Source organism: Rattus norvegicus, chromosome 15, assembly GCF_021556685.1.
Source record: "Rattus norvegicus strain SHRSP/BbbUtx chromosome 15, alternate assembly SHRSP_T2T, whole genome shotgun sequence".
Lineage (NCBI taxonomy): Eukaryota > Metazoa > Chordata > Mammalia > Rodentia > Muridae > Rattus > Rattus norvegicus.
Window position 1 is genome coordinate 106,338,903 of NC_141548.1, and position 27,393 is coordinate 106,366,295.

At 39.7% G+C, this 27,393-nt stretch overlaps 1 protein-coding gene across 7 annotated transcripts in view; it reads right to left on the bottom strand.

The window, feature by feature from the left end:
* Positions 1 to 27,125, bottom strand: part of Nalcn (sodium leak channel, non-selective) — a 352,387-nt gene extending 325,262 nt beyond the window's left edge. For 4 of the 7 annotated variants that reach the window (XM_087585084.1, XM_087585083.1, XM_087585081.1 and 1 more), the window contains exon 1: positions 26,790 to 27,125. The gene's annotated coding sequence lies outside the window, so the exon portion shown is untranslated. 7 annotated transcript variants of the gene reach the window in all.
* Between the last annotated feature and the right edge of the window lie 268 nt (positions 27,126 to 27,393).

The following is a 27,393-nucleotide window of genomic DNA, read 5'->3' on the forward strand; positions in this document are numbered from 1 at the left end:
CCCCCTATTCCCAGAGGAAATCAAGGGACTTGTCTTTTATTATTATTATTATTATTATTATTATTATTATTATTAATTTCATTCATTAACATCTCTAATGATATCCCACTTCCTTGTTACCCCCTCCTCCAACCCCCATCCTATGATATCCTACTTCCTGGTTTCCCCTTCATCACCTCCCCATCTCACATCCGCCCTGCCCCCTACCCTTTGCCTGTATGAGAATGCTCTCCCACCTACCCACGCTCTCCCGCCCTACTGCACCAGCATGCCCCTACACTGGGGTATCAAGCCTCCCCAGGACCAAGGGACTCCCTTGGACCAAGGGCCTCCCCTCCCATTGGTATCAGGCAAGTCCAAATGCAACTCCATAGCTATTTGGAGCCATGGATCCCTCCAGGTACACTCTTGGTTGGTGGTCTAGACTGCGGGAGAACTGGGTGGTAAGGCCAGCTTATATTGTTCTTCTAACGGGGTTGCAATCCACCTTCTCTACTTCAGTCCTTCTGCCAGCCCCAGCACCCCCCAGGTTCCCTGAGCTCCACTGATGGTTGGCTCCAAGCATTGGTGAGATGTTAGCTGGATTTTCTTAGAACCCGCCACACTAAGTTCCTGTCAGCAATCTACTCTTGATCTTGGCAACAGTGTTGGGTTTGGTGTCTGCAGACATAGTCTTTAAAGTGTACTAGGTATTTCCAAGCAGTCGTTACTTTGAACACTGAATTTAAAGATGGGTTTTGCAGTAGGTTTCACTAATTACTTTTATTTTACATAATTTGAGTTAGGGACTCTTGTTTTTTTCATGTAAATGTATGCAAAATATTCAAATGATACTTATTCTCTGATTTACTGTGAGGTGGGGTGGGGTGACATCTGGTAGCCTCATTTTGAGTTGTCTCTTAAATTGACAGGCTCCTACTTATTCAGACAGTGGTTGCAAAAAATATTTTTGAAATCCTTTAAAAGGACAAAGGAGGAAGAAAGGGATTCGATGAAGGCATTCAAATATTAGACAAAGAATTTTGGAGAAACCTAACCCCATCACTTTTTCCAGAGACAGAAGAGATTGATGGATGTGAATTCCATGCACCTTTATTACCAATATTCTACCTGAAGAAAACTGACTTTTGACTGATTTATCTACAGACATATACATAATTTATTTTTGAGTATCCAGTTGGCTATATTTGATACAACAAAACAGTTAGACTATAACTGAGTGACACCAGCTGTCTGTCACCTCTTTGATGTTCTTTACAACTGCTGCTAACACCTCGACAAGTCTGACAGTACTCATGAAATAATCTGTCCAAACTCTGAAGAATCCACACACACATTAAAACTTATCAAGTAGCTGCAGAATTGCTGGAAGTTTGACCATTTCAATAATATTGAGTAGTACATAAAATGTTCCAGCAATAAATCATTATCATTAACGCACAGATGAACTCACAGGACCAGGTAGCATGCACAGGGCCCATGCAGATCTGTACCAGATGGGATCCTAGAGCTTAAAGGAGAAGTGAACATATGCCTCACCTCTAACCCAGAAGCAATATCCAGTTAGTAGCCACCAACAAATAAAAATTTAATTTCTTCCAAGATAGTCTCACTGGGGAAAAAATTACTCTTTTTTAAATTGAACTTTTTATTCACATTTTAAATGTTATCCCAGGTTTCCCTTCCAGAAACTATCCTTCCCCTCCCCGCTTCTATGAGGGTGTTCCCTCACCCCCCACCAACTCCCTCCCACCTCCCTGCCCTGACATTCTCCTTCCCTGGGGCATCAAGCCTTGACAGGACCAAAGGCCTCTCCTCCCATTGATGTCCAACAAGGTTATCCTCTGCTATATATGCAGATGGAGCCATAGGTCCACCCCTGTGTTCTTTTTGGGGTGGTAGTTTAGCCCCTTGGAGCTCTGGGGGGGTCAGGTTGATTGATATTGTGTTCTTCTTATGGGGATGCAAACCCCTTCAGCTCCTTCAGTCCTTACTCTAACTCCTCCATTGGGAATCCTGTTCTCAGTTCAATGGTTGGTTGTGAGCATCTGCCTCTGTATTTATAAAGCTCTGGCAGAGCCTCTCAGTAGGCAATCATATCAGGCTCCTGTCAACATGCACTTCTTGGCATCCAAAATATTGTCTGGGTTTGGTGGCTGTATATAGGATGCATCCCCATGTGGGGCAGTCTCTAGATGGCCTTTCAGTCTCTGCTCCAAACTTTGTCCCCATATTTCCTCCAGTGAGTGTTTTTGTTCCCCCTTCTAAGAAGGACTGACGTATCCACACTTTGATCTTCCTTCTTCTTGAGCTTCATGTGGTTTGTGTCTTGGTTATTCTGAGCTTTTGGGCTAATATCTGCTTATCAGTGAGTGCATATCATTCATGTTCTTTTGTGATTGAGTTACCTCACTCAGGATATTTTAAAGTTCCATCCATTTGCCTAAGAATTTCATGAAGTCATTGTTTTTGATAGCTGAGTAGTATTCCATTGTGTAAATGTACCACATTTTCTGTTCCATTCCTCTGTTGAAGGACATCTGGGTTGTTTCCAACTTCTGGCTATTACAAATAAGGCTGCTATTAACATAGTGGAGCATGTGTCCTTCTTCTATGTTGGAGCATCTTTTGGGTTTTTGCCCAGGAGTGGTATAGCTGGGTTCTTAGGTAGTGCAATGTCCAATTTTCTGAGGAACAACCAGACTTACTCTTAAGGACAGGCTGTATATTCAGCAGTAGAAGGCCAACAGAAAGAAAACTCAAAGGTAACTCTGGAGGTTCCTTGTCTAATAATGCTGTGTCAGGACTCTTTCCCTTTTTAAAAAAATTAATTTTATTATTATTCCTTAGAGGTCTGTTTGTTTCCTAATGAGAAACAGAAAAGGATGAATCTAGATTTGAGGGTGGAGGTGAGGGGAAGCTGAGAGGAGTAAGGGAGGAAAAAACTATAATCAGGATATGTTATATGAGGAAAACAATTTATTTTCAATAAGAGGAAATATTCTAGCAATAAAATAAATTCAAGTCACAAATGTACAATGAATCTTGTATTAATTTGGGGCTGTTGGTCATAGCAATTTTCCTTTACACTAGGTGATGTTAGACACCCTTGTTCAGTCAATATAACAGAGCACAGGAGATCATCATTCCCTGATAAAGAAAGGCCAGTGTGGATATCTAAGTATCCTAGGTGAGCTCTCTATTTTGATGGAAACTGCTTCTGTGTATTTTTTCTTTATCTCTATTAAGCACTAGTAAGCTGATATATCTGTTTTGTTTCCAGAAGTGTCCCTGATAAGGCAGTGCACCAGGTTTGAAAAACATGTCCTTCAAAAGCCTTTTTACATTTATTATAAGTTAATGTTTAATAGTTTAATTTTGGGAGAGGCTGCATAGTTACAATATGTACATCGACAAATCTTTTTTACTCGTAACTACCTAACAGCAATTCAGAGAGAAAACATATTCTGCTTAGTTGTTTCCCATTAGATGGCTAAAATCCAGTTAATCCATGATAGCAAATTTTATTTATTGTCACATCTTTTCCTCATTTCATTCATACCTTCTTGCTAAGATTAAAATGGAATTATCCCATTTTTAAAGCTGTGAGCTGTTAGCAACACAGTGGTTTATTTTTCTTTCTTGGAGCTATCAGACATGGAATTTGAGATTTTCTATCTTCTGAGGCATGGCTTACAAGAGTGTCCCCTACATATCCCAGTTGTTATACTCAATGCCTCCCATGTTCATTCTCCTCAGCTAGCAACATTAAAATAAAATGCTGAGGAGTAACTTAGTGAAGGAGATGTACAACCTCCACAGTGAAACAATAACCATTGGTTAAAGAAATTGAAGGAGACAGCAATAAATGAAAAGATTGCCCATACTTATGGATGATTCTCTTTTATGTCTTTTATTACTCATTTTATTTTTGAGATTATATATAATTACAGCCTTTCTTCCATCCCATTTCCTCCTTCCAAACCCTCCAACATACTATCCTTTGCTCTTTTTTAAAATTAATAGCCTCTTTATTCACTAATTGTTGTTACATGCATATATGTATACATACATACATACATACATACATACATACATACATACATACATATTCCTAATATAACCTGCTCAGCCTGCATAATGTCATTCCTTAGTTGCCTGGACTAAGAAATGTTACAGGAACACTTCTACAGCTCTTGGAATTTCAGCTCATCTTGTTTCTTTGTTATTCCTTCAATTACATATTCACTCTTTATTCATTCCCAGGGAAAATATAGGTATCCACTCTGTGTCAGATACTACACCGTGTGCTTACTTTGTAGCAGGAAACAAGGAAGACACTTGGAGTTTAGAAATCACCTTTTTTTTTCATACACACATCACATTCTTCACATTTCATGGAGAATCCCCGGGTTTACCTGTGTTTACTTTCATCTTTCCACTCACCTGTTTTACATTAATTGGCTAAAGGCACCATTATTTCTCCTCCTCCAGCCTTTCTCTGCTACTTCAAATCCTTCATCCAGCTGTGCCCACTTTATCACCTGCTGCCAATCCGTGATTCCTAATTACCTTATTTAAGTCAGAAACATTTTCTTAATGTCTGTGTATGATTTGCAATAACTGAAAGTTTTACCATTTAAAGAGAACAGTTTAAACAAACACCAACCTGGCAAAGTCATTGCACTTATTTTATATAAGAATCCCTGAAGAAGGCACCAGTCACCGATTTCTTTCTCTTCATTAGGTGGTAATACAGGGTCATGAACCACTGCTTTGGGTTATTGATATACACAGTTCTGCAGTCTTCATGAGTACAAGTGAAATTATTTGCCTACAACAACACACACCACTTTACTGTGTATGGTTGTCGAGGAGCTCTGTAGCTCTGCTATAGTTTGGGTGGAAAAACTTGGGAAATAAATGTTAAATAACATCCTCTAACTACTAACTGCAAATCCATTTTAATGCCTTCAGGAGAACAGCCATCATTCCTTCCAAATTCTATTCCTCTCTTCTTGCTACATAATTATACTGACCAACCATCCAACCAACCAAATAAGCAAGCAAGCAAGCAAGCCAGCAAGCAAAACTCCCACCATTGATGGGCGGTACAGATTTAGCATTAGACAAAAGTATTTAGTGTTTTCCCCATAATATCTGACTGATACATGTTTCCGTTACAACAGGTAACACAGTTGATTTAAAGGCAGGGCAGTTGGGAAGGCAGAACAGCTGATTAATTGAAAGAAAGGCTCTCTTACTCCCACCCCCAACATACTGGCTCCCCTAGTCTTCTGTAGCTCACTGCTAACTCTATACTCCTGAGCTTTGGGCAAGAGACGTGGGAAAGTAGATTTGCAGAATGCCTCTGAAATATCAGGTGAACAAAGACCCAGGAAACATGCTAGGACAATACACTGTCTAGGCCCTTCCTAATTTTAAATACTTAAACTTCAAGTTAAGTTTTTAAATGCACCCATTTTTATTTCATTTTATTTTCATCAATACAAGCAGTGCTAGTTTGTTTTAGAAAAATTAGGGAAATGAATAAAATGAATTAGAAACAAATATTAAAGTTACTAGGAATTCCAATTTGAGGGACTCAATCATTTTTCTAAATGTTGGCTGAGCACATGGGTGTGTCAGACATTGGGCTTCAGGAAAAGTACTTATAAGGTATGTTCTTTTTTTCCTTGGGACATTACCTTTAGTGATCTTATTCTCCAACAGGATATGAATTATATCTTTTAGGACTTTATTTTCACATACATTTTCTATTCATCTAGTCATTTAATATGGCATTTGCAAACACTTCCATTACATTTTTTGTTTTCCTATTTTGAAAATCTTTATCAATAGATATGAATTTGTATAAAATCGTAAGCAAATAAATCCAACATTCTCGTCTCCCAAGTTCATTAGTATTAGTCTATATCAAGTCCTTGCAAGGCAGACAAGCATAACCATGTCTTTCTAGATTTGGTTTCTGGTGTCACCCCATTTTTTGGGATTTAATTGAATTTGATGTTGTTAATTTGTTGGTTTGGGCATTGCAACTTCAATTCCTATTTCAAGGCTCTAATTCTTGTCTCTGCCAATACTTTTTTAATATGGCCATAGAACCCCAAAAAGAAGCTATTCAGAGTGATGTTTGAGTGGCTGGATAGATAGTTAAGTAATTAAGAACACTTGCACAGGTCTTCCTGGTTGCTGCCGCCGCAGAGAGCCCTTGGGCAGCACCCCGCGAGCAAACTTGAGCCTCGGGACAACAGGTAAGACCAACTTGTCTGCTGCAAGAAAGCTGCCTGGTGAACTCAAGACACAGGCCCACAGGAACAGCTGAAGACCTGTAGAGAGGAAAAACTACACGCCCGAAAGCAGAACACTCTGTCCCCATAACTGACTGAAAGAGAGGAAAACAGGTCTACAGCACTCCTGACACACAGGCTTATAGGACAGTCTAGCCACTGTCAGAAATAGCAGAACAAAGTAACACTAGAGATAATCTGATGGCGAGAGGCAAGCGCAGGAACCCAAGCAACAGAAACCAAGACTACATGCCATCATCGGAGCCCAATTCTCCCACCAAAACAAACATGGAATATCCAAACACACCAGAAAAGCAAGATCTAGTTTCAAAATCATTTTTGATCATGATGCTGGAGGACTTCAAGAAAGACATGAACACACATAGGGAAACACAGGAAAACATTAATAAACAAGTAGAAGCCTACAGAGAGGAATCGCAAAAATCCCTGAAAGAATTCCAGGAAAACACGATCAAACAGTTGAAGAAATTAAAAATGGAAATAGAAGCAATCAAGAAAGAACACATGGAAACAACCCTGGATATAGAAAACCAAAAGAAGAGACAAGGAGCTGTAGATACAAGCCTCACCAACAGAATTCAAGAGATGGAAGAGAGAATCTCAGGAGCAGAAGATTCCATAGAAATCATTGATTCAACTGTCAAAGATAATGTAAAGTGGAAAAAGCTACTGGTCCAAAACATACAGGAAATCCAGGACTCAATGAGAAGATCAAACCTAAGGATAATAGGTATAGAAGAGAGTGAAGACTCCCAGCTCAAAGGACCAGTAAATATCTTCAACAAAATCATAGAAGAAAACTTCCCTAACCTAAAAAAAGAGATACCCATAGGCATACAAGATGCCTACAGAACTCCAAATAGATTGGACCAGAAAAGAAACACCTCCCGTCACATAATAGTCAAAACACCAAATGCACAAAATAAAGAAAGAATATTAAAAGCAGTAAGGGAAAAAGGTCAAGTAACATATAAAGGCAGACCTATCAGAATCACACCAGACTTCTCGCCAGAAACTATGAAGGCCAGAAGATCCTGGACTGATGTCATACAGACCCTAAGAGAACACAAATGCCAGCCCAGGTTACTGTATCCTGCAAAACTCTCAATTAACATAGATGGAGAAACCAAGATATTCCATGACAAAACCAAATTTACACAATATCTTTCTACAAATCCAGCACTACAAAGGATAATAAATGGTAAAGCCCAACATAAGGAGGCAAGCTATACCCTAGAAGAAGCAAGAAACTAATCGTCTTGGCAACAAAACAAAGAGAATGAAAGCACACAAACATAACCTCACTTCCAAATATGAATATAACGGGAAGCAATAACCACTATTCCTTAATATCTCTCAACATCAATGGCCTCAACTCCCCAATAAAAAGAAATAGATTAACAAACTGGATACGCAACGAGGACCCTGCATTCTGCTGCCTACAGGAAACACACCTCAGAGACAAAGACAGACACTACCTCAGAGTGAAAGGCTGGAAAACAACTTTCCAAGCAAATGGTCAGAAGAAGCAAGCTGGAGTAGCCATTCTAATATCAAATAAAATCAATTTTCAACTAAAAGTCATCAAAAAAGATAAGGAAGGACACTTCATATTCATCAAAGGAAAAATCCACCAAGATGAAGTCTCAATCCTAAATATCTATGCCCCAAATACAAGGGCACCTACATATGTAAAAGAAACCTTACTAAAGCTCAAAACACACATTGGACCTCACACAATAATAGTGGGAGATTTCAACACCCCACTCTCATCAATGGACAGATCATGGAAACAGAAATTAAACAGAGATGTAGACAGACTAAGAGAAGTCATGAGCCAAATGGACTTAACGGATATTTATAGAACATTCTATCCTAAAGCAAAAGGATATACCTTCTTCTCAGCTCCTCATGGTACTTTCTCCAAAATTGACCATATAATTGGTCAAAAAACGGGCCTCAACAGGTACAGAAAGATAGAAATAATCCCATGCGTGCTATCGGACCACCACGGCCTAAAACTGGTCTTCAATAACAATCAAGGAAGAATGTCCACATATACTTGGAAATTGAACAATGCTCTACTCAATGATAACCTGGTCAAGGAAGAAATAAAGAAAGAAATTAAAAACTTTTTAGAATTTAATGAAAATGAAGGTACAACATACCCAAACTTATGGGACACAATGAAAGCTGTGCTAAGAGGAAAACTCATAGCGCTGAGTGCCTGCAGAAAGAAACAGGAAAGAGCATATGTCAGCAGCTTGACAGCACACCTAAAAGCTCCAGAACAAAAAGAAGCAAATACACCCAGGAGGAGTAGAAGGCAGGAAATAATCAAACTCAGAGCTGAAATCAACCAAGTAGAAACAAAAAGGACCATAGAAAGAATCAACAGAACCAAAAGTTGGTTCTTTGAGAAAATCAACAAGATAGATAAACCCTTAGCCAGACTAACGAGAGGACACAGAGAGTGCGTCCAAATTAACAAAATCAGAAATGAAAAGGGAGACATAACTACAGATTAAGAGGAAATTCAAAAAATCATCAGATCTTACTATAAAAACCTATATTCAACAAAACTTGAAAATCTTCAGGAAATGGACAATTTCCTAGACAGATACCAGGTATCGAAGTTAAATCAGGAACAGATAAACCAGTTAAACAACCCCATAACTCCTAAGGAAATAGAAGCAGTCATTAAAGGTCTCCCAACCAAAAAGAGCCCAGGTCCAGACGGGTTTAGTGCAGAATTCTATCAAACCTTCATAGAAGACCTCATACCAATATTATCCAAACTATTCCACAAAATTGAAACAGAGGGAGCCCTACCGAATTCCTTCTACGAAGCCACAATTACTCTTATACCTAAACCACACAAAGACCCAAGAAAGAAAGAGAACTTCAGATCAATTTCCCTTATGAATATCGACGCAAAAATACTCAATAAAATTCTGGCAAACTGAATCCAAGAGCACATCAAAACAATCATCCACCATGATCAAGTAGGCTTCATCCCAGGCATGCAGGGATGGTTTAATATATGGAAAAACATCAACGTGATCCATCATATAAACAAACTGAAAGAACAGAATCACATGATCATTTCATTAGATGCTGAGAAAGCATTTGACAAAATTCAACACCCCTTCATGATAAAAGTCCTGGAAAGAATAGGAATTCAAGGCCCATACCTAAACATAGTAAAAGCCATATACATAAGTTGCTAACATTAAACTAAATGGAGAGAAACTTGAAGCAATCCCACTAAAATCAGGGACTAGACAAGGCTGCCCACTCTCTCCCTACTTATTCAATATAGTTCTTGAAGTTCTAGCCAGAGCAATCAGACAACAAAAGGATGTCAAGGGGATACAGATCGGAAAAGAAGAAGTCAAAATATCACTATTTGCAGATGATATGATAGTATATTTAAGTGATCCCAAAAGTTCCACCAGAGAACTACTAAAGCTGATAAACAACTTCAGCAAAGTGGCTGGGTATAAAATTAACTCAAATAAATCAGTTGCCTTCCTCTATACAAAAGAGAAACAAGCCGAGAAAGAAATTAGGGAAACGACACCCTTCATAATAGACCCAAATAATATAAAGTACCTCGGAGTGACTTTAACAAAGCAAGTAAAAGATCTGTACAATAAGAACTTCAAGACACTGAAGAAGGAAATTGAAGAAGACCTCAGAAGATGGAAAGATCTCCCATGCTCATGGATTGGCAGGATTAATATAGTAAAAATGGCCATTTTACCAAAAGCAATCTACAGATTCAATGCAATCCCCATCAAAATACCAATCCAATTCTTCAAAGAGTTAGACAGAACAATTTGCAAATTCATCTGGAATAACAAAAAACCCAGGATAGCTAAAGCTATCCTCAACAATGAAAGGACTTCAGGGGGAATCACTATCCCTGAACTCAAGCAGTATTACAGAGCAATAGTGATAAAAACTGCATGGTATTGGTACAGAGACAGACAGATAGACCAATGGAATAGAATTGAAGACCCAGAAATGAACCCACACACCTATGGTCACTTGATTTTTGACAAAGGAGCCAAAACCATCCAATGGAAAAAAGATAGCATTTTCAGCAAATGGTGCTGGTTCAACTGGAGGGCAACATGTAGAAGAATGCAGATCGATCCATGCTTATCACCCTGTACAAAGCTTAAGTCCAAGTGGATCAAGGACCTCCACATCAAACCAGACACACTCAAACTAAGAGAAGAAAAACTAGGGAAGCATCTGGAACACATGGGCACTGGAAAAAATTTCCTGAACAAAACACCAATGGCTTACGCTCTAAGATCAAGAATTGACAAATGGGATCTCATAAAACTGCAAAGCTTCTGTAAGGCAAAGGACACTGTGGTTAGGACAAAACGGCAACCAACAGATTGGGAAAAGATCTTTACCAATCCTACAACAGATAGAGGCCTTATATCCAAAATATACAAAGAACTCAAGAAGTTAGACCACAGGGAAACAAACAACCCTATTAAAAAATGGGGTTCAGAGCTAAACAAAGAATTCACAGCTGAGGAATGCCGAATGGCTGAGAAACACCTAAAGAAATGTTCAACATCTTTAGTCATAAGGGAAATGCAAATCAAAACAACCCTGAGATTTCACCTCACACTAGTGAGAATGGCTAAGATCAAAAACTCAGGGGACAACAGATGCTGGCGAGGATGTGGAGAAAAAGGAACACTCCTCCATTGTTGGTGGGATTGCAAACTGGTACAACCATTCTGGAAATCAGTCTGGAGGATCCTCAGAAAATTGGACATTGAACTGCCTGAGGATCCAGCTATACCTCTCTTGGGCATATACCCAAAAGATGCCCCAACATATAACAAAGACACGTGCTCCACTATGTTCATTGCAGCCTTATTTATAATAGCCAGAAGCTGGAAAGAACCCAGATGCCCTTCAACAGAGGAATGGATACAGAAAATGTGGTACATCTACACAATGGAATATTACTCAGCTATCAAAAACAACGACTTTATGAAATTCGTAGGCAAATGGCTGGAACTGGAAAATATCATCCTGAGTGAGCTAACCCAAACACAGAAAGACATACATGGTATGCACTCACTGATAAGTGGCTATTAGCCCAAATGCTTGAATTACCCTAAATGCCTAGAACGAATGAAACTCAAGACAGATGATCAAAATGTGAATGGTTCACTCCTTCTTTAAAAGGGGAACAAGAATACCCTTGGCAGGGAAGAGAGAGGCAAAGATTAAAACAGAGACTGAAGGAACACCCATTCAGAGTCTGCCCCACATGTGGCCCATGCATATACAGCCATCCAATTAGACAAGATGGATGAAGCAAAGAAGTGCAGACCGACAGGAGCCGGATGTAGATCGCTCCTGAGAGACACAGCCAGAATACAGCAAATACAGAGGCGAATACCAGCAGCAAACCACTGAACTGAGAATAGGACCCCCGTTGAAGGAATCAGAGAAAGAACTGGAAGAGCTTGAAGGGGCTCGAGACCCCATATGTACAACAATGCCAAGCAACCAGACCTTCCAGGGACTAAGCCACTACCTAAAGACTATACATGGACTGACCCTGGACTCTGACCTCATAGGTAGCAATGGATATCCTAGTAAGAGCACCAGTGGAAGGGGAAGCCCTGGGTCCTGCTAAGACTGAACCCCCAGTGAACTAGACTGTTGGGGGGAGGGGGACAATGGGGGGAGGGTGGGGAGGGGAACACCGATAAGAAAGGGGAGGGGGGAGGGGGATGTTTGCCCGGAAACTGGGAAAGGGAATAACACTCGAAATGTATATAAGAAATACTCAAGTTAATAAAAGAAAAAAAAATAATCTCAGGTCATTTTGACATAGCTGGTCAGGGTTATGTTTGAACTAGTAGAATTACAGGACTGCACCGTCTTGTGGCAGTATACCCTACTTGCAACTAGTGTGTTTGGGAGTTGGGAAAAGTTGCTGGTTCAACTAGCACCTGATTTCTTTTCTTACTGAGTTCATGCTGTTGAGCAAAATTAATAACTGATTCCATGTGTTTGGGTAAGGAAAAAAAAAAAAGAACACTTGCTATTCTAACAAAGAACCCAGGTTTCCCGAAGTCACAGGGTGGCTCACAATAGTCTGTAACACCAGTTTTAGTAGATCTCACAATACTCTTTTTGGTCCCTGTAGTCACTGTGCACACATGACACGAGTACACACATGCAGGAAGACATATACAAACACACAAATATAAAAGATTTATGTTTGAACAAGATTTCCTAGTAACCTTTTTTCCGCTTTCACATTTAAATCGATACCATACTTTAATATACGATAATAATACTTGAAGACAAATGGGGACACCAGTTCCTGGTACTGAAATAGGGACAACCCTTATTTCTGTAACAGTCAACAGTTCTCCTTGCCAACTTCCTTCTTAGAAGGAAGACATTTGCACTTAGAGCAAATGCACACAACACTGTATGTCTTACGCCATTATTTAAATTAGGAAAAATATCTCATTGCTTTTGCCACATTGTTTGTTATCCAGCATCCATTTGGACTGTCTTCATTTTCTTTGCCCACTTGGCCTTCCTTCTACCCTCAAAGCACAGATAAACCCTGAGCCTCCGCTTCTACACCTGTTCTTGCTCTGACAGGTGTCCCATCACTGTGTTCAATGACCAACAGCCCTATTCCTCTCCTAGACCAGATCATTTGCACGGCCTGCCAAGGCACCAACAACAGAGTCTAGCATTATTTCCTTCCATTCCCTCCAGACATGACATTTTAGAGCTCTCACAGCTTAGTACATAACTCCACAGCATTTTCTGAAGCTCAGATATAGCAATCCCAGTGTTGTCTGGTTAGTGGGTGCTTAATTACTAATTTTATTTCATTTTTTAAACAGTCAAAACTATTTTAAGGAAGTGACAAAATTTGACATGAAACCTAATGCTATTCCTCAGTCAGTGTGTAAGTAGCTTCAGAACCACAAATGCACACATATACAAACACACACACACACACACACATATTATGTGAAACGTGAAAGTTTTCATAATAAAATAATGAGCTCATTTGATTCAATTCTTTCCAGATAACCTTTAATCTCATGCAAAAGCAGACTCCTTCCAATTAAAATGTCTATTGGAATCTTATTATATACCATACATTGTCTTAGGTATATCATACATTAGCTCGCTCATTTTTTTCCAAGAATCATTTTATAGACTAATGAGTCTTAGGAGTAAACTTGACCTAGTGTGTGAGCCAAGACAATGCAGCTCACAGAACTACTGAATTAAAAATAAAGGTTTTTTTTCAACAAACAGTAGGATGGAGATATTTTCTAACAGATCAGGATTTATATATTCCTCACACATTACTATTTGTGAAATCATACAGACATCCTTCATCTCCTAATTTTGAAGTTGTTATTACTAATTTATTTTCTTTACAGTTGTTTTCACTACTAGTTTATTTTAAATGTCTATTAATTTTCTTCAAAGGAAAGGTCAAATTTCTCATGAATAATCAAACTGCCTTTTTTTGTTTCTGAGATCATTACCCACTTATTTGTACTTTTGACATTAAAATAACTCCTAGAAATGACCTACTGTATTTCAATCCCATTTCCTCTAAATGTAAAAGATGAGGAGAAAAGCATTTACTCATTCCAGCCTGATGGTCTCATGACTTCCTAGAGTTAGCTTTTCTTCTCATCAGTTCTTAAGTGGATACACAATGAGTCTGCAAACTATAAAATAGATGCTTATAACATGAGGCATAAGGAATGTGTGTCTGTCTGCAAAGGTTATGCTCAGACATTGAAATGAAATTCGATAAGAAAATCCACTCGTCAGACCCCAAATCCACTCTAAGCTCACGGCCACCATATTCCTCTAATCTTTGATATGAGATTGAACAGATGGATAAATGTAACTAAATAGCTCCTGTTGTTCAAAATTTAGGGAAAACACAACATCTTCAAGAGAAATATAGATTAAATAGAAGATAACAACTAGAAGTGGACTTGGTGGATTTAAAAATCAGTAAGGACAACAAAAGCTTGTTTTTAAGAAAAGGGTAGAACTAGGAGGAACTAGGGAAGGATAATAAATATAATCAAAATACCTTGTTTGAAATTTTCAAACAATAATAATAATAGTAATAATAATAAATAATTACTAATTGATGATTGTTCATTCTATAAGAGGACTGTGGGTCAGAGATGGGGTCAGAGGACAATTCTCTGAACTCAGTTCTCTCCTTTTCTCCATGAGATCCTGGGATGAAATTCATGTCACCAGCTGTATTTTGACAAGCACCATTAACCCTGACACATCTCTTTTCTCAAACTTTTGTTTTTTAATCTTAAGAATTTTTATATGTGTCAGAACACATGAAACTCAAGAAGGATGACCAAACTGCGAATGCTTCACTCCTTCTTTGAAAGGGGAACAAGAATACCCTTGGGAGGGAATAGGGAGGCAAAATTTAAAACAGAGGCAGAAGGAACACCCATTCAGAGCCTGCCCCACATGTGGCCCATACATATACAGCCACCCAATTAGACAAGATGGATGAAGCAAAGAAGTGCAGGCAGACAGGACCCGGATGTAGATCTCTCCTGAGAGACACAGCCAGAATACAGCAAATACAGAGGCGAATGCCAGCAGCAAACCACTGAACTGAGAACAGGACCCCCGTTGAAGGAATCAGAGAAAGAACTGGAAAGCTTGAAGGGGTTCGAGACCCCATATGTACAACAATGCCAAGCAACCAGAGCTTCCAGGGACTAAGCCACTACCTAAAGACTATACGTGGACTGACTCTGGACTCTGACCTCATAGGTAGCAATGAATATCCTAGTAAGATCACCAGTGTAAGGGGAAGCCCTGGGTCCTGCTAAGACTGAACCCCCAGTGAACGTGATTGTTGGGGGGAGGGTGGCAATGGGGGGAGGATGGGGAGGGGAACATCCATAAAGAAGGGGAGGGGGAGGGGCTAGGGGGATGTTGGCTCGTAAACCGGGAAAGGGAATAAACTCGAAATGTAAGTAAGAAATACTCAAGTTAATAATAAAAAAAAAGAAGGCTGATCATCATAAAAAATTTAGAAACCAATCAGTTATCAAGAAAACACAAGAATAAATGTGTGTCCATACAAAACAGCACACAGTGCAGAGAGATTTAAGCTAAAATTAATGAGGAAATTGCAAAGAGAAAGGCATAAGAGCTTCTGATGCAGAAAAATACTTCAGAAATTACGAAGAAGAGTGAGTGGTACTGTTGGCGTTGTTTAGAAATTAAAAACTGATGTACACCGAAAGACAAGCACCAAGCCAGGCAGTAGTGGTGCACACCTTTAGTTCCAGTAGAGGTAGGCAAGTCAGAGAGTTTCAGGGCAGCAAAAGATATACAGGGAGACCTTGTCTTGAAAATTAAAAATCAAAATCCAAAGAAGCTATAGAGCAAACAATATCAAAATTTATAGCAATAGTGACTAGAAAAATCTCTCTTCTCACATAGTGAGAATAGAGAGTACATAAAAGTCAATGAAAGCCAAAGAACTTCTTCCCCTGCCCAAGAAAATGGACAAAAATAGACAATTTTCAAGTAATATGCAAACATATAAAGAAAACCAGAAGAAAGCAGTGTTTTTTGACCTATACGCAGATAAAAGGTCTCAAACAATTAAAAAAAAAAAAAAGAATGGTGCTGTGTCAGAACAAATGAAACTCAAGACGGATGACCAAAATGCGAATGCTTCATTCCTTCTTTAAAAGGAGAACAAGAATGCCCTTGGCAGGGAATAGGGAGGCAAAGTGTAGAACAGAGGCAGAAGGAACACCCATTCAGAACCTGCCCCACATGTGGCCCATACATATACAGTCACCAAACTAGATAAGATGGATGAAGCAAAGAAGTGCAGGCCGACAGGAGCCGGATGTAGATCACTCCTGAGAGACACAGCCAGAATACAGCAAATACAGAGGCGAATGCCAGCAGCAAACCACTGAACTGAGAACGGGACCCTCGTTGAAGGAATCAGAGAAAGGACTGGTAGAGCTTGAAGGGGCTCGAGACCCCATATAAACAACAATGCCAAGCAACCAGAGCTTCCAGGGACTAAGCCACTACCTAAAGACTATACGTGGACTGACCCTGGACTCTGACCTCATAGGTAGCAATGGATATCCTAGTAAGAGCACCAGTGGAAGGGGAAGCCCTTGGTCCTGCCAAGACTGAACCCCCAGTGAACGTGATTGTTGCGGGGAGGGCGAGGGCGGTAATGGGGAGAGGATGGGGAGGGGAACACCCATAAAGAAGGAGAAGGGGAGGGATTAGGGGGATGTTGGCCTGGAAACCGGGAAGAGGAATAACAATCGAAATGTAAATAAGAAATACTCAAGTTAATAAAGATAAAAAAAAATGGTGCTGTGTAAATGATGTTCACTTATTGTTAAATCTGTGTTCTTTAAAATTTTAAACTGGGGTCTGGAGAGATGGCTTAGTAGATAAGAGTATTGGCTGCTGTCCGAGAGGACCTGGTTTCAATTCCCAGCATCCACGTAGCAACTCGCAACCACCTCTAACTCTAGTTCCAGGTGTCTGACACACACACACACACACACGCACACACACACACACACACACACACACACACACACACACACACAAAGGCAAAAACACCAATGCACATAAAATAAAAATAATTATATATTTAAAAATAGAAGATAAATAAAACTTCAGATCATTTCATTTGGTAAGATTTTTTTTTTTTATTTTCACCATGGACTGGGTGCAGGACTTCGAATAGATCATTTCAGCCCCTAATCCTGTCTGAATGAACCAGGTATCTGTCTAGTTTCTACCATAAAACTAGGGCTTAGAGAGGGCGCTCACACAGAGTTAGTGTGTGCTAAGCTGGCAGAGAGCAGGGTCCTGGGTTTCCCTCTGTTAGCCTGCCTCTTATACCTTGCTTCTATCAGAGCCTTCGGAGGCTTTATGAATGGAACTATTTTTCTGTCTGTCCTGGAGAAAAGATAGGAGCCTCTGAGTCTCATCTACCCCAGGTTTTACAAAAGAAATTGAGAATGCCCGCCTCTAGGCCTGAAATGGCAGTTTCTTCAGATCTTTCTGGAAGTTTCCTTCAGCCCTCTGGAGATCCTCTGCTCAGAATTTTTTTGAGCTGGTTGTAGCTTTTCCTCCCACTTGGCTTCTGCTCAGAAGGAAGACAGGAGGGTAAGTGGTTTTCTCTGATCCACAGCCGAGGCCACATCACAGGGGGCAGGAGAGTGTCACTTAGTAGGACTAAGATGTGTTGGAAATTTTGACTCCTGGGAGTTGCAGCAGAACAGCTGTTTCTGCTCTCTCCTGCCATTACAGAATCCTTATAATTACTTGTAAAATCCTTTATTTTTTTCACCTCAGAACTAAGAACACTGTTGAGACCTTGCTATGTATCACACAGTGTTCCCAGTCCCTGCTTTCTTTCTGAAGAAGTTCTCATCCTCAATGTGTTAATCAAAATCCAGAGGCAAAAAAATATGTAGTCTAGTATTTAAAAGTATTTGCCTTGATTTTGATTGTATGCTATTTTTCTCTCCTCTCCTGCCCCCCCTCCCTCCCTCCCTCCTTTCCTCTCTCTCTTTCTCCTCCATCTTCCTTTTTCCTCTCCCTCTCCCAAATGCAGTCTTTCTCTTGGGTTCTTTTGTGTCCTGACCTTCACTTACTCAGATGTTGTTCTGCAAAAACAGATTGCTGCAGGCTTTACTGTTTCTGACAGCAGGATGCCAGGCCACCCAAGGTGAGTGACCACACAGACAGGGACAAACACATCCAAGTTCCATCTTCAAAGACAGACACTTCCTTTGTCTTTTTCTAAAAGGCTACTGACTAGAAACAGAAAATGAATCCTCTAATTTTTTTTTTATGCTGAATCCCTACAGTCCAAGTAACAACAGTATACTATTTTTCTCTGGTTCTTTCTAAAAGGATGCTAAAAGCAATGTAATCACTTTATCAAGGATTTGAGGATTTTTGTTGTTGTTGTTGTTGTTGCTTAAATTAAGAAAATTAAACGTAACTTGACCTTTAACATTATTGAGTTTAGTAAAAGAATTCAGAATAACCGATAATATCAGAGGCTCCTCTTGTCTTGTAACCCTACAGGTTCAAACTAGCATAGTATGGCAGGGGGAAACAAGTCTGTATTTGTTACACATGAACAAATTTACACATGATTTGCAGTTAAAACAAATCAATCAAACAGCAGCAGCAGCAGCAACAACAACAACAAAATTATTAATTGGGACTATTGGTGTAGGCCTAATATCCTAGTTACTAAGGAGTCTGAGCCAGGAAGACCACAAATTCAAATCATCAGTTCTCTATAGTCAGTCCAAGGCAAGCATTTGAGAGTCATTCCTCAAAATAAAGAGTAAACACAGGGCTGAAGGTAGTCCAATGGTAGAGCACTTGCCCAGTAGAGGCAAGGCCCTAGTTTCACTCTTCAATAGTCAATATACAGATGTGTGTGTATGTATGTTTGTGTACAAAATTATCTTAAATTGAAAGAATACTTAATATATAGCTATTTCATCTGAACAAAGCTTTGAGTAATTAATGTTATTCATCATAGAAACAATGTCATAAAGGTGATATCTAAGATTTATCCATTTTGCAAAAATGAACTTTATGCCTAGCAGTTAGAAATCCCCCCCTTCTTCTTACTCTATGCCCTGGAATCCAACATCTTACTATCTGCTTCTATAGATCTGATGATTTTAGATTCCCTATTGACCACAAAGTGAAGAATAAGGAAGTCATGGAGATTATGTCTCCTTTCTCAGCCTTTACTCATAAAATTCAGTCAACAGGCCAAACAAGTCCTTGTCCTCTCCTCAAGTACAAACATCTCTAACTCTTTGACATCCTGAGTAAAATGTGGGTGTTCAAAAATTTTAAAGAAAAAAATGTCAATGTTAAAAATCACCATGGGATCCACTGATTAGTCTCTATAGCCTCTCTTTGCCTACAAGGGGAGAATTGACCCTTGAGAGATGTCCTTTAACATCCATGTCAACATGTGCCTGTGTGGGAGCTCTTCAACAAAGGGGTATTACTATCTACTTCTGGTATGAAACCAGAAGCAATGGCAATAGACCACACTATTTTTCTGAGGGCCTTCAGGATACATCAGACTAAAAATTCAAGGGAAGTCACAGCACAAAGAACAATCAACTTGGTGATGACCAGGGTGATTCCTCCTGATTGCTAGCTTTAATGGTGATAGAAGGTTATTGCTATCTATGCAGCCTGTTAAGAAAAAGTATCAGACCACTGTGGAAGAGAGAGGGCAAAGATTGTAAGAGCTAGAGGTTGAGTAAAACCAGACTGAAACATTTTTTTTTCTGGATGTGACAGTGCCAAATGCTGCACTCTTGAACTCCCACAGCCCTGGTTGCCTGCACCAGATCAAAATAGTCAATATTCTAGTTTGTGGGGTGGGGCGGGGAGGTTCACAACCTTCTTTTCCAACCAGGGAGCTATGGATAGCTGATGGTTATAAGAAGGAGAATCAGTTTCCTTTATGGGTGTGACCCTTGGTTAGTTGACAGTACTTTGGTGTATGACTCTTTATAAGGGATATATGGGCAGCACACATTTGACTGGTTTTGTAAAGACAGGAAGAAGGAGGTAGTAGAATGTGAATGGACCTAGGCATTGTCAGGGAGTAATGGGAGTGAATGTAATCAGAATATTTTACATGACATTTTCAAAGAATGAAGTATTTTAAATAGAAAATTTTTTTATAGTTCACTAGGGAAGCTCTTTTTCTCCATTAAATATCTCTATCTGCCTGTCTATCTATTTGTCTAGCTATATTGAATTGAGGGAGATGAAAACAATAATTCAAGGAAAGTTCTTCCCAAATCAGCAAGTTTTATTATTATTTAGTCTTACTTGTAACATACACTTTAATGTCTGTACTTTAGCCCATGGAAAGAATGGTTACATACATTTCCATGTTTCATGTTCAGGAGGTTCCTCTCTGCTTCAGTTTCATACTGTTCAGTATTTAAACTTCAATAAAATTTTATAACTGATGTCTCCTGGCTATAAAACATGAAAGACTTATCTTGCTAATATAAATGTGGATCTTAGGTATGGAATGCTTCTATACTTTCTACTTTTAGAAGGTATTTGTTTTCTAGAGAGATAAAGAAAGGGCATGTCATTGGCTGGGTAGGGAGTCAGGGAGTATCAGGAAAGAGTTGGGGGTGGAAACCATGATCAGAATATACTGCAGAAATAATTGTTTTCAATAAAAGTATTAGGTAATTATTTCATGAAAATATTTCTTATCCTCTAGAAATCATGTGTGGGTTTCATAATAATAACAGTTAAAAAGAAAACAAATAAAACAATTTAGCTTGTGCTTTGAAAGGTAAGCTTTGAAAGCTTTGAAAGCTTTGTGGTTTTCCACAGTCATAAAAAAATACTAATAAAAAGGTTCAGAATCCTACGATCTTAGAAATACTACTTGTGTTCCATCCATTTTTCCATTTCAATCTTTTCTTTTTGTAACCAAATCTGTTAGCATTTTTGTTTCTACTGCTAAAAGTGTCATCCACTTCTGTTACCATTACCACCAACAGATCATCCAGTGTTTCCAATAGCAGCCTGATTTCCAGCATTCTAATACTTACTACTGATGAGTATAGATCATTATTACACATCTGACAGAGGATTAGTATCTAGAATATACAAAGAACTCAAGGGAAAGGCCACCCAGACAGCAAAAACTCAAACAATGCATCAATAAGTACATTAAAGAAATGAAGAGATAGTTCTCAAGTTATCAAATACAAATTGTCAATAAATACTCTACATCCTTAGCTATTAATAAAATGTAAGTTAAAACTACACTGGGATTCCATCTCATCACAGACAATAGTGGTAATTAAGAAATAAAACAACAAATGCTAGCAAGGGTAGGAGAGGAGGGAACTACTAAACATCGATGGTGGGAATGAGAAGTTATCGAGTTATTGTGAAACAGCATGGAGACTTCTCAGCAGGGAATTACCTACAGCCAAACCATATGACTCCCGGGACTATAAACTAAGGACTCTAAATGAACATACTATAGCGACAAATGCATGTCCATCTTTATTGCAGCACTTCACCCAGTCGCCAAGCCATGGAATCAAGCTAGATGTCAGTTAACGTGTTGTAAACACAATGGGGTTTTTATTCTGCCATAAAGATAAATGAAATATACTTTCTGGATAATAAATTACAACTGGAGATCATCATATTAAGTCAAGTAAGCCAGACCCATAGATCAATACTCTATTTCTCTTATTTGTGGTCCCCAGACTGTTTGAAGATACACAAAACCGTGTGTGTGTGTGTGTGTGTGTGTGTGTGTGTGTGTGTGTTATGTGTGTGTGATATGTGTGTATGTGTATGTGTATATATGTCTCTATGTATGCACATAGTATGTTCATATATATGTATATATCATGAAAGCAAAAGACAAAGAGAACGAAGGAGGCCAGTTTGCAGGAAAGGAAGAGTAGAAAAGGGCTGTGAGGTGAGTATGGTCAGAGAATATGATATATTAGAAACTGTTCCTAAGAAACTCATCACTACACACAATCAATATATGCCACAGAAATATGAATATACTTAAAGACTAGAAATAATGTAATCCTTTCTATCTGTCTGATACAGAACTTTTGTACTTTGCCATAGCTCATCCCTGTTTTAATTTCCAACTTTTTATCTTTCCCTTCTCTGTATAGTTCTCTCCTTTTTTTTTTCATTTTCTTTGCTTTTTCACCTGGAGTGTTCATTCCTAATGTCCTTTTAGAGCCCAGAGCTCTGAGAGGCCACAAAATTTCCAAGCCTCATTTCCTCCCACTCACAGTACTTTTAGTAATCAACAATACTTCAATTATCCACCCTATAATGCTGATTGTATTTCTAAGGAGTCTATACTCAGAACTTTGTTGAAGATAGCAACTACGACTGCCTTAAAATAATTTTTCTCCTTATTTAACTGATTTTCCGAAGTTCATATACTTCAATCTCACTGGTTTAACTAGCCTTCCATGCATCCTTTCTCTATTTGAGCCTATTAGAGAACTGTTCTGTAATATTTTTCAAAATTACCCACTTTTTAGAATGTTATTTTACTGTTTATTGATAACTTGGGGTAGAGAGTATCAAGTCAGTCTGAAATTTGCACACGTACAATTTAAAAAGAAAATCAAACACTTGGTCAGAATGCTGATGAGCTATTTTCCTTCTCAGTTTCAAATTCAATCTTCGCCAGGCTATATGTAGACATTGGCGCTGCTTTATTTATTTTTTTCCTGGCACATGATTACCTATTTTGATCTGTGTATTTGGATACTTTTTTATCTGAAAGGGGGAAATGATCCTATTTCACTCTGAAACATGGCTGTGTTCCATTTGTGCTGTTTTCTTGGTCATGAGGAGCATGTGTGTATGTCTTTGTTGGCCATCTTCCAGACATGCCATCCTCTCTGCAGACAAAGTGTTCCTTTCATCGCTTTCCTTTGCATAATTGGATATAATTTTCCCTCTTGATCTCCCCATAAATGACTCCTTTGGCTACAGGGTTCTGGCCTTTTGTATTCCTAATCTTCCTTTGCTACATCCCTGGAGCTCTGCACCTGCTCCTCCTCTGGACTAACTGGTTCAGAGCATATTCCTCTGGGTCTAGCTCTGCTTGCAATGGGACCTTCTCAGGAAACTGCTTCAGAACTGAAACATTTGTCTTACTAGCATCCAGGGCCCAGTGTTAGCCATCACCATCCTAACATTAGGAGGTTGTTCTCTTTCTTAGAGTTGTACAACCCACCTAGAGAGAGCTGTAAACTACAACATCTCTATGGACTCAACCCAAAAGCATTTGTTTCTAAGGTCCAGGATCTATGTTCACGTCTTCCTCAACTTGCGGATGCACAGTTTTAACTAAAATGCCTTTGATCAATTATCTAAAGTTTATGTAATAAAAGGAAAAAGCAAAACAAAATTAGACTGAGCACCACCCCTATTTTGCCTAAAAATTCAGGCATTTATTTACTTTTTCAGCTTTCAATTTTTATAGTTTTCAACCTCAGTTTCAATATAAAGGTTCAAGTTTGTTACTTGGTTTTCAGGAGAATTTCTAAATAGTTTAAGGTCATAGGGTCAAGTTATTAATTATTTTCAGAGGGAAGGTCACTCAAGCATGCTTTAAAAATGTCAGGTTTATATGCAAAGCATGGAATATAGTATATACATATATATTAAAATTATATTTTGTGGGGTTGAAGTGATAACTAAGCTGTTCTTACAGTAGATCTAGGTTCAGTTCCCAATGGTCATATAATGGCTCTACTTCCAGGGTATCTGACATTCCCTGGCCTCCACAAACACCTGCATACATGTGGGGCATATAAATTCATGAGGTCGCGTGCACGCGCACACGCACACACACACACACACACACATCACAGAGTTAATTTATGAAAAATGACATTAAGTTTTATATATGTCTTTGGATAAATATTCATATATCCATAAAGCTCGTGTGCTTCTTCTGAAGAACATAATTGCTAATTTTTCAGGATAGAAACAATTAAGATAGCAATTGATTAATGTAGCATTATGTCCTATCAAGCCTTTTTTTTATAGTGGTGAAAAAGAAGAAGCAACAAGTACCCAATGACATATGTAACAGTTCATCAAGTGAGGTTATGGTTGTTGGGGATAGTGCTGTTTAGTCTTACAAAGTTTTCAAGTGAGCAAGCTATACAGAAACACTTCAAATATTTATAATAAATAGTATGTAAAAACAATGGCATAAAGACTGATTAACATTATGACCTCAGTTATGTAAAAGTTCTGAGTGTAACAAGGCTACTAAAAATGTGAATATTGTACTCATTTGTATTAGCTTATTAAAAACTATACGGGTATCTATTTTCTCTACACTTTGATTGTCTCTAGGTCCTTTATTATTTAAAATAAAAACTATATATTTTACCAGCATGGTTGCCCAAACATAAGCTGAACCAGGATAACAGCAATTGATATGTTCTTGTAGGCAATACACAAAAACCTACAGGACACTAAGGAATGCTGAGCGCAGGAGAAACGGTCTTGCACAGGAAAGAGCACACCAATTGGTTATTCAACACCAAATTGTCAGACTGAAAACATGCACGCAAACATTCAATAGACTGAGTAGGTTATACATTGATACTGACAGTTATACATTTGAGCATGCAGATATGTGTACATGTATAATAATGTTTTGTAATATAAGAACACAAGAAATATTTCAGAAGATAACAAATATTCAAAATATTAAATTGTCTGTAGAGGAAAAATTATGAAGGTACGAAGCTTCTTGGGAAAGTCCTTGACACGGGTGAGACTCATCTGACTGGATAGGCGCTCAATTTCTAAAGCAGATACCATTTGGGAGCAGGGATAGTTTATAGCCTCTTGAAGCATAAGAGTACTGTTTCCAGATCCAAATGAGAATGGAGTACTTCTCACTGCTTGATGAAGCACACATGAAAATACATGGGTAATTTCCTGATAGATTCTTAAGGGGTAGGCCCATTTCTTTCCTTTATAGAACACCGAGATCCTAGTTCAATACCTGCTTATGTTAGACTATCGTGGCTGAGACTGAACTTTTCCTTACACCTTGAGATCTACATGTGACTTGTTTTCCATCCAGGCATACAAATCTAAAATTATCTTAGCACCACTGATGAATGATAAAATAAATATGTTTTTCCACAGATACACACACACACATACAGTCACTTTTTATGCGGGTGAGAAAATAAAAGTAACTGCAATACACTGCCATTCACAAAGGGGGGGGGGGGACACCACTATATAGCCTTTAGATCACTGAACTGTGAGCAAATGTTTCTGAGTAGATTTTGTTCTTTTAGCTGCATTTTCCTCTTGAATATCCTTGCATGTCATACCCAAAGTTATAAGTCTATTGTTACCATTTCACAAATCATGGATTTGTTTTTAAAGTCTGTCTAATACCATCCTTTCCAATGACAGTGCATTACTACTCACCTGTGGACAGGTAAGAGAAGCCAATGGCCCTTTAGACGTTTAGCTATTTGGCAAAGCTCAAGTTTCCCCCTTTCCTTATATGGTTTTATCAAATAGCTGGCTCAAAATGATATCAGAGGAGACTGGAATGCCCCATGTAGAACAGCACAGAACCAAACAATTCAGAAATCAGTTCCTGAGGTTGTGGAGATTTGAAAAGGCATGGCTCCTATCTGGACAATCTGGATGTAAAAAGACATTCCTGCTGTTTAGAAACTGCCACAGTCCCTGCTTCTCTCCCAGGTAACAAAGATATAGCAGAAGCTATGAAACGAGGAATCAAAAATTTAAAAACAAAAGCAAAAGCAGCTACCTGTTAATTTTTGATCCCATGTGAGAGACTAACCACTTTAGGGGAAAAAAAGCCACAAGGGGCCTTACTTCCCATTTCCCACAGGGGATCTCCCACAGGGGAATTTGGGAAATATCCCAAAGGTTGTGTGTGTGTGTGTGTGTGTGTGTGTGTGTGTGTGTGTCCACTATCACAGTACAGTCCTTGGAAATTTGGGCCCAAAGCTGATTTTTTTCCTAGTAAAGAACCCAGTGTCCAGGTTCAGGGACATTATATTGTCTCAAAGGAACATTTAAGGCAGAGAAAAAACTAACCCCTAGGTCACAGTTCTGGACCCATTTCCTGACTCCATCCAGGCCTTTCAAGCTGGGCTCTTAAAGGTTCAAAGACAAAATGGAATTGCTTTGGCAAGACAAAACTTTGCTTGATGATGCCGGCCACTCTAATGACAGCTGCTCATCCAGGACAATTAATAAAAATGAGAGCAAATTAGCAAACAGAGGTCTGCAGGATCATGAGGTGGGGCAAGGCCTAGAAGGCCTTCCCAAAAGCCGATGGATCAGAGATACTCCCCAAACCCTCCTCCCAGTTGTAGGTTGACCCTGGTGAAGGCCAGAAACAATCAAGGCCAGCATAATGGTGGTCTGGATGCAGCTTCACCTCCAGCCACCTGCTTCCCCCACCTCCAGCACCTGCTGGATGCCCAGGCTGGGCAGGCCCCATCCAAAGGCCCTGGGTTTCCCAAGGCCGGCCTGAGAGCAGCTTTCATGGGGGCCAGAGGGCGCACCGTGGCTCCCAGTGGTTCCCAGGGTTCCTTCCCTGTGCGCCCCAGACTGAACTCTCTGCCGCCTCCCAAGTTCCCAGACCCTGCCCAGGCCCGGGCCCCAGCGAAGGGCTAGCGGGACGCCTCCGGGCCTCCTGTGCAAGACTCGGTGCCCGCCGCGCCGCAGCCTCCAGGGCCAGCGGCCATAACCAACCTGTAACCGCAGCGCGCGGAGTGGTCATGGTGCTGAGGCTGCAGTAGCGGCAGCAGGCGGGATCCGTGCGGGGCGCGCCGGCCTGAGCGGGCGGGGACGCGGCCCCTCACGTATGGCGCTTCAGTCAGCTCCGCTCTGCTTCTGCACTAGCGTCTGCCTCATGGGCGAGGGGTAAGGGGAGAGCTGCGGGAGTCCTGGCCTTGCGTTTATTCGCTTGCCTTTTGCAGTTGGCTTTGCGGCGCGAGCTACAGAGGATGCTCAAGGCAGCGCCGCAGCTGGTGGCCAGTGACAGGGTTGGTACTTGCAGGTGGCTTCCCTCTCTCCGCAGCCAGTTTCAGCAACAGCTGGACAGTCTTCTCAGGCTGTTGTAGGGGTTCCTACTTCTAGGCCTGCAAGCCTACTGCAGTCCTACTTTATGCAGTGATGTCTTAAGGGTGCACTCCTAAGTATGAAAGTGCTAAATAATAAATACATCAGTAACGTTTCCAGTCTTTTAAATATGATGTCATGTAGATAGAGGCTAAAATGTGTTCATACATGGTTAACCCCATACCCTATTTGCAGCACCCAGGGTAGACTGAAGCTGGGGTCTTGTACAGAATCC